The sequence below is a fragment of the Sebastes fasciatus genome, chromosome 11 (assembly GCF_043250625.1).
Source record: "Sebastes fasciatus isolate fSebFas1 chromosome 11, fSebFas1.pri, whole genome shotgun sequence".
Lineage (NCBI taxonomy): Eukaryota > Metazoa > Chordata > Actinopteri > Perciformes > Sebastidae > Sebastes > Sebastes fasciatus.
In genome coordinates, this window is record NC_133805.1 from 22,307,855 (window position 1) to 22,320,422 (window position 12,568).

General features: G+C 41.1%; 1 protein-coding gene across 4 annotated transcripts in view; it reads left to right on the forward strand.

The window, feature by feature from the left end:
- The first annotated feature begins 259 nt into the window (after window positions 1-259).
- The window catches only part of greb1l (GREB1 like retinoic acid receptor coactivator), a 53,886-nt gene continuing 41,577 nt past the window's right edge, over window positions 260-12,568 (forward strand). For 3 of the 4 annotated variants that reach the window (XM_074651592.1, XM_074651595.1, XM_074651594.1), the window contains exon 1: window positions 261-448. The gene's annotated coding sequence lies outside the window, so the exon portion shown is untranslated. Of the gene's footprint in view, window positions 449-12,568 lie in introns of all 4 variants that reach the window. The other variant, XM_074651596.1, reaches the window with a different exon arrangement.

A 12,568-nucleotide genomic window follows, 5' to 3' on the forward strand; every position in this document is an offset into this window, starting at 1 on the left:
AAATAAATAAAATCACAGTATAACATTTATAATGGGGGAATAGTTTATATATTCATATATAATAATAGACTGTGTTTTCCTCCTCACTGCACATTTCAACTTAATTTTACCGGGTTAATTAGCCTTAGTTCGTTTAATTGGTTACATTTGTGACGTATGAGTCTGTCTTCTTCTGTGGTTTTTGATATATCCTCCAAGCGGAGCAACAAGCTAAACTGAACCAAACGTATACAGTAATGTCCTGACGTCACCTGGCGGCTCCCTCCGTGCGCAGATCAGCTGTAGCGGAGCAGCAAAGCGAGCAGAGCAGCAGCAGCAGCAGCGGTGTAGTGGTGGTGCTGCTGTTGGTGGTTGGTGGTGGTGTACGAGCCAGGGACGCGAATCTAAACCCACAGCAGACCCGATTCTTCTACGTGGACTACATGGCCGCGTCTCCGCGTGGATAAAGGTAGGCGTGCGCGCTGCTGCTTGCTTTTCTTTACTGTATCCTCTCACGTGCGTAAAAAAAATCACATGTCATGATAAGAAAGCATGTTAGTGATCATAAACCTGATCAGGCTGCTACAGTAATGGTCGCACTACTGCCGCTGCTGCAGTCTGCATGGTGTCGGGCTGAAACAGATGCTGCCTAAAGTTTATTTCACCATTCAGCATTAAAGCTCCTGCTGAAGAAACTGCAGGATGTTTTATAGGAAGGGATAAGTTAAAGTATAACAAGTCAAATCATAAGCAAAGTCTGTAATAAGGCTGTTTGCATGCTCGGAAATACAGCATGAGTAGGTTTAAAAAAAAAAAAAACATGTTTTTTTTTCATTATTTGCTCCAGTATATTTGCATAAATTACTATAATTATGTAGGCTATATGTAGTAATTAACCTATCTTGCAGTGTAATGTAAGTGTCAGTGTGGGATTTATAATTTTAGATTATATAATATATATATATTTATTTATAAAAGGAAATACTTTGTACAAGGCATATTAAGAATATATACATTAAGACCATATACAGTATATACAGTATAAGATGTATGATTGAGGTACTTTTTGTGTGAGAAGGTGCTTTATGAATTATCTATTTAAAAGTCTGATGGCCTGGGGGAAAAAAAAGTATAACAAGAGGCAATTATAATAAAATCATAAGCAAAGTCTGTAATATGTAATGTTTGCATGCTCTGAAATACAGCATGAGTAGGTTTAAAAAAACATGTTTTTTTTTCATTATTTGCTCCAGTATATTTGCACAAATTACTATAATTATGTAGGCTATATGTAGTAATTAACCTATCTTGCAGTGTAATATAAGTGTCAGTGTGGGATTTATCTTTTGTCAAACTTTGTACGCAGCAATGAAGTCCAGTGAAACTTTATTTTAGATCAGCAGTAGTCGTATAATTTATCTCATGGCTATTTAAAACAATGTAGATAAGCCTGTGCTGCCTTAAAAAGCAGATTTGTATCATCTTATGTAATCTTTCTGTCACTCCTGCTCATTAATCATTGTTATTGTCATGTCAAATATACCTGGAACCAGGCCACTAATTTACATGTTTGTCTGCGGCATACTGTTACAGTTGCCTGAGGCTGAGTGTTGAAACAGGTCTTCAGCAGCTCAGATAAAGTCATATCAGATAACCACAGCCATGCAGGCGATGTTTTCTGGTGGTTTATGATTGTAATTACAGACAAACCAGTCTGTCTTGACTACATCTAATCTGACATTCCATGTTTCATGTCCCAAAGGTTGCATTCCTCCTCTCTCCACTCCCTTCTACAGTAAAGAATACTTTCTAAATGTCACTAGAGCTAATGACAGTTACATGCACATTACATGATCCTACAAACTACAGCAGAGTAGTTCATTTTACTGATGATACGGCAACTGTAATGTCAAATACTGAACATGAAAGCAGCATTTTAACAATGAACCATTTCTAGTCCGGCTGCATAGAAATTCACTCTTTTGAGCTTTAAAATATTTGTATCCATGATTAGAAATATATCTAAAACAGGGATGCACCAATCCCACTTTTTCAGTCCCGATACCGATACCTGGGCTTTGGGTATCGTCCGACGAGTACCGATAATAATAAGCTGTATTCCTCACTGTGAGGAAGTGAATGGGATCATTATATGTAAAGCTGCAGGGACGCACCAAGCCGACATCGTAGAAATAGCGGCGATGAAGGCTGCCTGTTGCGTCGCCTTACGTCGCCTTTGTCTTGGCCAAAAACTTGCACTCGAACACACCGCAAAGACTACAGCCCACGGCCAACTACCACGTACGTTCTGCGCCTGTGTGAGATGAAATAACTCCCTACCAGCAGGTGGCGGTAGTCTGTATTCTTCATTCAAAAAGGGAAACCGAGGACTGTGGATATACAAGCTGTTGTTATGAAACGTACATGAAATAAAGCAACGTTTCACACCACTCTCGCCCACCAGCCTTCTGTGTTTTTCCATTTGACTTTACTCGTTGGCTTGCTTTCCTAACTTCCGTTTCTCTTCTCGTGCACTGATTCCTTTAAGCTGAACAGCCAATCAGAGTGATTTCTCTCACCGACGGGCTCCGCCGCCGATTCAACACGCTGAATCGGCCGAAAAAGCTCCAACGCGGGCAGGCTAGAGCCGACAGCGCGGAACACACTGCACAAACTAGACGGCCCCAAACATGTCTGACAGCCGACCGAAGCAACATCAGGCCTCACTTAAACTTTGCTTTCCAAATAAATACATTAATATACATTTTGTGAATTGTTATTTATTATTAAAATAATAAATCATGCACCAGCAACTTGGTAAAAAAAAATCTTAAAAATTATTACAATTCAAGTGTAAAACTTTTTAAATGTAGCCACCCCTTCAAACACCGGCTTTTCAGTGAGTAACTGTAGAGCTTGTTGGCGTAGCACGCGTGAAATACCTCCAAACAGCTGACATGTCTGTTGGTAGCTCCCTCAACTATGCGCTCTACTGACGTGCTGCAGGATGCATGACGTAGTACGCGCACATGTAATCAGACGTAAACATAGAATTGAAATGAACGGCTCCACTGTCACGATAACCGATCCAGCTATTTGAGTCAGTATCGGCCCAAATATCCGATGTCGGTGCATCCCTGCTCTTAAAGCCTGATCGGTGCCTTTAACTGCAGATTTGTGATAGCTGACATTCATGGTTGTCTTCTGCAACTAAACACCCTCTGAAAGTCTATTAAAGAGAATCATCACTACAGTGTCATGTGAGTGCATGCTCTGTACATGGAGAGTGTGGATTGAGAGTTGGCTGGGTGGCCCGTCTCGCCTGCAGAGCACGCGCAGCCCTGTCAGAGAGGCCGAGGGCTGGAGGGGTCAGGGGGCTCTGAACGCTGACCATCTGGCCCTCGGGGGGCTGGTTTCCTCCCCGGCTGCCTTTGTTCCCGCGGAACAATTGGGAGTTAATCTGGGAGGAGATAAGTAGTAAGGCCCCCGTGACACACCACTCCTGCCCTCGGACAGGTTTCTCTCTTTAGCCTTGAAGGAGACATCATCTCCTTCCCATGTGGCTTTGTGAAGGCCTTGGGTTGTTGAGGCGTTTTTCTTTGTGTGATTGTGGCGTCATAATCTTTCATTTCTCAAAATGAGTTGTAAATTGGCTCAGGGAAGTTTGTAAACTCATAATATTGAAAAATGTCAAACTCAAAAGGATATTTTTAGCAATTATAATCAACCAAAATGAGATATATCTAACTAAAAATTAAGCACTGTACAGTAGTTGTGGCTCATCCCTCAAAAAATAAAATAATTCATCTTTTTATGCTGTTTTGTCAACCTCTTATCTTGTTATGTTAATGCTTCCCTCTATTTTTGGCCTCATTCAGAGTTGTTTTATCGTGCAGTAGACCTGCTGTGAGGCAAAGAGGTTTTAGAAAAAATGCAACATGTCATCTCTCACATGAAACGAGCTCGATCAAGCTGTGGATAGACGACTACTTCACATCCATTTGTACATAAGACAATTGTCGCCAGGGCAACAGATTGATTTATGTCCCCTCATTATTCCCTCACTATCATTTGGAGCACATCAGGACTCCTCTTTTGCTGTTTATGCCTTGTGTTTTGCTCAGTTGTCCCTCAGCGTTTCTGTTTATTTTCTGTTTAAGCCAACATTTTTCATTCACGCTAATTATTTCTCTCTGTTATGACAAACTAGCGTGTGAAAGATCACTCGGATTTGTGTTCGGTGTCATGACAAAAAGGCGTACATAACAATTGATTACCGATCCAGTCAGTAACAAAGAGGTTTCAGTTTCCGCTGCAGCTCCAGAAACATTATCATTTTAAATATTGATCAGTGAGGGAAAATCTTTGACATGAAACACCCTGGCGTTTATCATTCGCAGTACCAGTTTAGATCACAAAAACACCACTGGGACCAGTCGCAGCAATGGAGGCAGATGCTTCTCTTGATCCTTTCAGAGGTTCTTCTGAGTGATTGTGAGCTTCTCTGATCCCGAGTACAGATGGTACAAGGGACTAAATCCCAACCAGAGGGATCAGTGCTATTGTTTCACACTTTTTTGAGCGCGATGCGACAGGACCCAGAAGACAGGTGGTCTTCAAAATAGCCGTCATTCATCCAAACTGCTGAGACAGAGGACAGAAATCAAATTGTCCCTTTTTGCCTCAATATGTTGTCATGGAGAGATGATTGTGTTATTAAAACACTCTATGATCTGAAAGTAGATAATCAAATATAGGACTGCCCCCTCTTGGTAAACACACGATTTAAAGTGGTGCTTTTGTGTGATTCTTTTTGGAGAAACCCAGTTTTACAGATCTGTTGATCCAATCAATTAATCGATTAGTCGATTAAGAATTTATTTGGTTGAGGACAGCCCTAATTAAATACTATAATATCAATAATGTCGACTAATCGATTAGTTGATTTAATCTATAAAACTGTTTCTTCACAAAGAATCACACAAAAGCGCCACTTTAAATCATATGTTTACCAGAGATGTGCTCATAAGTATCTTGGAAATAAATGATTCCGCATGAAAAAGCATAAAAATGACTAATCGACTAAAGAAATCTTAGTCGACTAAGACCAAAACAACCAATTAGTCGACTAATCAACTAAGAGAGGGCAGCAAGTTACAAGTAAAAGTCCCGTATGCAAAATCTTACTAGTTAAGTAAAAGTGCATGCAAGTGTTATAAGCGAAATATGCTATTATCAAAGTAAAAGTATTCATTATGTAAAAACTCCCCCTATTATATGTCATATTATTTTATTATTATTATGGTTTCATTAGTGTCTAAGAGCATTCTAATGCTTTATGTAGTGTTGTTTATGTATTATCTAATGTAAGTCAGAATCATTCGGGCTGCTCAGGATCTGAATTGAATAGATAGAATTAGCTAATAATTTCCACAGCGAGGTCATTGTACATCAGATATGGGCTGAACTGTTTAGTGGCCGATTACAAGAGACGCCAGAATTAAAAGAAGATCTTCGTGCTGATCTGCAGAGCCAGATGTGTTCCGCATGGATGCCAGTAAACTTTTAACCTGTCCTTTTTTATTGAGGGTCAAGAATGCCAGGAACACCGTGTCCACTGGTAATGTCAGTGTTGTGTAAGTAAAAGAGAGACAAATATTCACATACTGTAATGGTGGTGTCAGGGTTGTTTGTCTTTCTGTCTGTAGCAGGGAGTCAGATGTTAAAGTTATATTACTCAAAAGCAGTATTTGAATAGTTTGTGTGTGTATCTTGAACCTCTCATTCAACCAAAATCAGAATATTAGATATGTATGTCGTGTTTTGCTTCTCGCTATCTTGTCCATTTGGTTTCCGTGGAACACAAATGCATCAAAGTATCTTAGAAAGGGGTCATCTTCTCCTGCCTTGGCCTTTTAGAGTGATCTCTCTCTTCAAAAAAATGCAGCATGAAAGAGGAGGGAGGGAAAGCACAGATAAGGTCTGCAGAGGAGCTCGGGCAGGCTGAGGAAGGGAAGATATGGGAGAAGAGGTTAAAGCAGATGTGGGGGTGATGAAGAGCGAAGCAAGGCAGCTGGATGCAGACAGCAAGTGAGATACAGAGTTTTTTTATTCCACCGTCACACTTATTTCTAGACGGTTTAGTGGATGGACACACAGTAAAGGGGGGAGCGTGCACAGGGTGGAGGACAGTCTGACACAAACTGTGTACTGTATGGAGGTGCATGACACAAGTCGACAATTGGATCATTAAAGCCAATCTCACAAAGGCCCGTGCCCCTCCCCCGGCTGAAAGGAGATGTCAAAGGTCTGCGACCTCTTCCATTTATGTGCATTGATCCCTCTGGTGGGGGTGGGGCTTCCTCCTCAAAGCCCTCCACCATCAGCTGTTATATCTTAGTTTCACCTGCAGGAAGCAGAACAATTGTTTTTATTTTATTTTATTTATTTTTATTTTATTTTTTATTTCTGTCAATTGTTTTTTCTTTTTATGCTATTTTCTTTATTCTTGTTTTATTGTTTAAAACGAGTTGTGTAGCTGTGCTCATACTGCATATTAACCATTGAGTGTCACTGGAAAAGTGACAAGAGTCAGAAATATTTAAATTCACTCATTCATTTATTTTTAGTTCAGAGCTGAAACAATTAGTCAATTAAGTCAATTAGTAAATCAATAAAATTAATCAACAACAATTTTAATAATTGATTAATTGTTTAAGTCATTTTTTTTAAGCAAAAATGCCAAAAACTCATTATTTCCAGCTTCCCAAATGTAAATGTCAAATGTATCTTCAGTCTGTCTGTCTTTTATAGCAAAGTGAATATTTTGAGGTTTCGACTTTTGGTTGGACAAAACAAGCATTTTAAATAGGTCATCTTGGGTCATGGGAAATTGTGATGCACATTTCTTTAAACTATTTTCTGTAATTTTATATACTAAATGATTTGTTGAAGAAAATAATAACATAAGTTAGTTGCAGCCCTGTTGTTCCACAATCCAGTGCACAAAAAAATATAAAAATATTAAGCATTTTGCCTCCTCTTTGTTGTCTTACTGTCTATGGTGTTTTCACATTCACAGTTAGTTTGTAGTATTGAACTGAGAACCAGCTTATGATTTTGTGGATTTGAGTAACACAATTGTACTGTACATTTCAATGAAGCATAGTGAAAAAGTAAAGCACATTTGAATTAATTTTATTTTACCTAGAATGAATTCCAAAAGCTACCACACATTTAACCCCAAATCTCATTGATCTCTTGTTGTATTATCTCAGACATTGCATGCGTTCAGCTCAGTGGAGGCATATTACTGTAACACACGCTGTCTGAAGATTCATTAACTAAGTAGTTTAACTGAATGGCTGACCATGAATTTGTCCTGTTGGGTGTGAGTCACGCCTCTGTGTTTACGGCCTACTCAGAGGAATGAAGAGGAAAGGGATGAAATTCCTCTGAGCTGAAAAAGAAAAAATGCCTCTCAGGCTTTAAGAATGTGGCTTTCAGTGATGGATGAAAGGAACTCAGAGTCAGGAAGGTGGGACAAGCAATATGTAGGAGTATAGCCCAAAACACTGGCCTGAACATCCTGCTCTTTGTTGCAAGGGAGGCTGTGTGTGTGTGCGTGTCTGTGTGTGTGTGTACATTAATGCATGAGTGGAACACGACCCCGGTAGATGGCACTTCCTGTTGTCCTGTTAGTTATCTCTGATTCTGACATGCATGGCAGGTTCTTATCTGTCACCGCTGGATCTCCTGGTTTGACCAAATGACTCACTGAACCCATTCCCTAGTTTCTTTACACCCTCATTTCTCTCTAACATTAATTATACTTAATCCTATTCATGCAACTCTTTTCATGGCACTGTTAAGAAAGTATTTTGTAGAGCCATCTAAATACAAAGCTAAACCTCCATTTCACTCAATTCCTCCAGATCAAAGTTGAAATAGCTCCCTGACAGAAATGAATGGACCTTATGTGGACGTGCCCCGAAGTCGTTCGGCGGGAAGCGCGTCCAGAGCAAAGTCAAAGGGTCGCCGGTATGTGTGTGTGTGTGGGTGATGGCATATCAAGGTGAAGGAGGAATTATCAGTCTTTTGTTCCCTGAGTTGAACTCTTTCATTTGGCAGGCGTAATAAAAAAAAGGTTAATAACAGCCGTCGTATCTTGAATCTCATCACAGTCGGATTGTGGGATGAAGTGCTTATCTCGTGTCTACAGTGTTCCTCCTTTCTTTTTTTTTTTTTCTTTTTTTAGATCAATCTCTTGGATTTTTATGGGCTCCATTACATCAGTGTAAGCTCATGAAGAGCAAAGTGTGCACGTTGCTCCGTGGAGAGCTCTTTGTAATAATATATCCCCATTCTTTGCCTTTGAAACCTGGAAAGCATAGAGCTGAGAATCCCCTCTCGCACAGTACTGTTGTGGAACAGTGTGTTCTCACAGGGTGTACCGCTGCCCCCCCACCACCACCCTACCCCAGCCCCCCCCTCCATTTCTCCTCCCGTGCACGGATGCCAACCCCAGTGGAACACAGTACCTGCGGCCGTAAATTACTGCTCTTGTAGATATCATGTTCTTTTTATAGGGCACAGTGTGCTTTGCCGCAGATTGTAGTGTAATAGACTGATAGAAAGTTAACGGTTAAATTTCATTGTTTTGCCCTCTGCTACAAGTTTCAAAGATTTGTTTACGACGTTTCAATAATTCATCACAGTGTTGGATTTTTATTTATTGATTAACGTGGCAGTTTGGCACATCGGTAATCATCCCCTGCATTTATTATAATACTTTCACTGTGCTTTGAATCCGTGCCAGCTGCAGAAAAGCCTCTGTTTTTACATTCCACAACTAATATGAGTGAGACGACTTGCGGTATACTCATATAGGACACAGTGGGAAATCTGTAAAAAAAAAAATATTAAAATATTTACCCCATGTATGATGTATAATGGGCAAATTGTGCACGCGGCGGTGCAGTGGTTAGCACTGTCGCGTCACAGCAAGAGGGTCGCAGGCTCGAATCCGGCTTTGGACTCTTCTGTTTTGGAGTTTGCATGTTCTCCGCGTGTTAGCGTGGGTTTTCTCCGGGTTCTCCGTTCTCCTCCCACAGTCCAAAGACATGCAGGTTAGGTTAATCGTTAACTCTAAATTTCCCGTAGGTCTGAATGTGAGCGTGACACCTGTCCAGGGCTCCAGCCCCCCCCCGCAGCCCGGATGGGATAAGCGGTTACGGATAATGAATGAAAGAATGTATGTAGGGTCGTTTTCTCATAGACTTCTATACAATCAGACTTCTTTTTGCAACCAGAGGAGTCGCCCCCTGCTGGCTATTAGAAAGAATGCAAGTTTAAGGCACTTCCACATTGGCTTCACTTTTCAGACCCGGAGGTAGCCCACTGGTTTTTACCGGTGATTAATTCTGATAAATGTAAGATTTTATTGCAGTTTTATCTGATACACATGGTTAATTGTCATTCTTAAAAAGGTTACAAAACTATGAAACATCCTGCGATGTTGTGTATCATTGTTGTGAAGGAGCAGGACGTGTGCTAGCAACAGCTGGAAACACTCCGGCTTGTAGCCAGATTTCCCACATCAGCACAGCAGAGCAGCATCATTGCTTTTGCCCAAATAATATTGTCCCAAAAATCACCCTGCTGATACACACACACACACACACACACACACACACACACACACACACACACACACACACACACACACACACACACACAAACACCATGCCAAACAGGACATTCACTCTCACTCTCCCTCCCTCCTCATATTGAAACACAATGTCAGCGTGTGTTGATGCTGCCAGGGTTTGTGGGGGAGAGGGCTGTGTTTCCATAGGCTGTCACAGTGTGTCCAAGGCTACGGTGACCAAGACCCAGACCTCTGCTGTGAGGACTCAACGTTCCTCTGTGGCAGGGGAGGTCATTCTCTCTCTCTTTTCATTCCCTCTGTGTGCACGTTTGCATCTCGAGCCAAAGCAGAAAAAAAACAGGCATAGAAAAGTATTGAAAATTAAGAATTCTGCATTGATTTTCTCTGTAGATCTGTGTATTGACTTACTGGTAAAATCAATAGCATTAAAGCACGCATTAGCATTTTTCATCAAACTAATTCAGTGAAACCAGTTGTGTGCCTAGCTAGACATTGTTACATGTCAATTTAAGCCGTGGCTAAGAAGAACACAGAGGGCTGTGTGTGTGAGAGAGAGAGAGACTTGGACATATGAAGCGTATGTAACAGTCGTGTATTTGTATTCAGTCAGTCCTTTTCACAAGACAGGTGGCAAAATACAGGAAACCCATGAGTAAATGAGTCTGGAAACATAAGAAATGCAGATCCCATACAGTTAAAGGTTCCCTATACGACATCCACAGCATTAATATAGCATCAAACAACTATTTGCTATGTAACACTATAGAGGAGTAATGTCTACCTGGGCAGAGAATGAAGTCACTGTGTGTGCATGTTTGTGCATGTGAGCTTGCCCCACTGGCTAGCTTACGGCCGCCGCTCTGCACTGCGCTCATACGGTGTTTACAGCTGATAATGCCATCATAGCACTCCCCCCCCCCCCCCCCCCCCCCCCCCCCCCAGGTAAACACTGTTAGCTCTGTCAGCACTGTTGCCGTTGTTTGCACTGTTAGTGCGAGCTACTGTCGCCATGTTTAGAACCATGTGGAGGCAATATAAATGCTCTGAATCTCGAATTTACCACCTTTAATGTGTGATTAATAAGAAAATGCTGTGAACCTTATGCTATGGCCTTTGTAATCACCTGATCTAAGCCCAGTTGAATAACTGTTAAGCTTTATACTCGCGCGAGACACCGTGGCGCGGGCCTCCGTAGATGGTGCGAGCATGTATGCACAGAGGCGTTTACGCTCAAGGCATCGTTCGCTGCAATATGCTCCGAAACGCAAGGGAGGGGGGGTACAAACAAAATATTCTGTGGATAAGCAAGAAGTCAATGAGTGTTACCGGAAAGGAAAGTTGGCTGCCTGGCAACAGTAGTAAACACTAAACACCGACGTACCGCCACTGCATTGGTGTATTGTAATTATTACTGTCGCTTCCCCACTACAAAACAATCTCATATTCTTTCACAGCAAAAAGCCTTTTCTTTCCCCAGTGTGTTGCCTATTTCTTTCTTAATGTCATGTGACTGTCTCAATGAACAGTTGTAGAGATGTCTCGGCCAGTCTTCCCTCATAGGCGTCCATGTTGAAATGAAAAGTGCAGCGTGCGCAGTGGGCGCGTAGTTACAAAAATTCAGAGGTGCACCACACGAAAGCCACGATGACGTAACTTTCTGGTGTGCGTAACCTCGCGCCGGCTTCACTACGACAGCCATAAATCAGGCTTTAGGCAGCGCTCTCCACCATCATCATTAAAACGCCCAATGAGGGAGTATCTTTTGGGAGAATGGCATTCATCCCCACAGTATAGATAGACAGAGACTGTGTCTGACACTTTAATCAGACACTTTGTCAGTTCTTCCTTTAATTTGACACCCATCCGAATGTTATGTTTTGTCCTTCAGATCTCCGGAAGCTCAGCTTCATGCTTCGATAAGAAAAAAGCACATATTCACGTGCAAAGAGTCTCTCTCTGTCTTTGTCCCCTGTGATAAGAGCAGCAGGGCCAAGATAGGAATGCTTAAACTGCTTATGCAATTTTTGTCCTCATTCTGTGGACAAAAATACAAAATGCAACCTGCAGTCGCCGTAGGTACAAACCGCTGCCCTCTCTAACAGAGCCAGCTGTTTCCGCATGCTAAGCTAAGGTAATCGGCTCCTGGCTGTAGCCTTATCTTGAGGGGACATGAGAGTGATATTGATCTTCTCGTCTACTCATTTATGCTGCAGCATAACACACACTGTGGTGCATTAATTGAGGGGTGAGAACCAGAAGGGCATAAGTGACATTTGACCAACTTTACAGGAGGGCCAAAAGAAAAAATGACCACACATTGTGACTTTGTTTATTAAATCCAATCTTTAATATTAAAACTTCATAACTTATTAATTAATTAATTTAAATTTGTTAAAAAATATTTTTTTTTTCCCTTTTTTTTTAAGTGCACTTAGGCCCCAAATACTTCAGTGTATTCAATAGTAGGTCTTTTGGTTTTTGATTAACATCTCTGGATTGGTTTAGACTTCTCATGTGCCCTTTTGGCCATAGAAAGAGCTCATCAGGAGCTTTTATTTGACATATATATAACTAATTTTCACCTAAAATGTCACCAACGCCCCTCTGGTTCTCACCCTTAATTTCATTGGAATATTTTTGATAGAATTTTGTACTGTTGTGGCATTAATTTATCATTACTCCAACAGTTATTATTTCACTTGCAGCATTATTTACTGTTGTAAATGTAAGAGTAATGGGTGTAATGGCAGAGCTGGGAGTCTGATGTTAAGCTGAAAGAGTGAAGTTGTGTGTCTTTACTGAAGCCTATGAGTTACTCACAGCCCAGAGTAAATGTAGAAAGCTACAAATACGGTTGGAAAAATATGTGGCTTGGACAAACTTGCTCTGTGCTTAGGTATAAAAGATAATTCTTTTAAA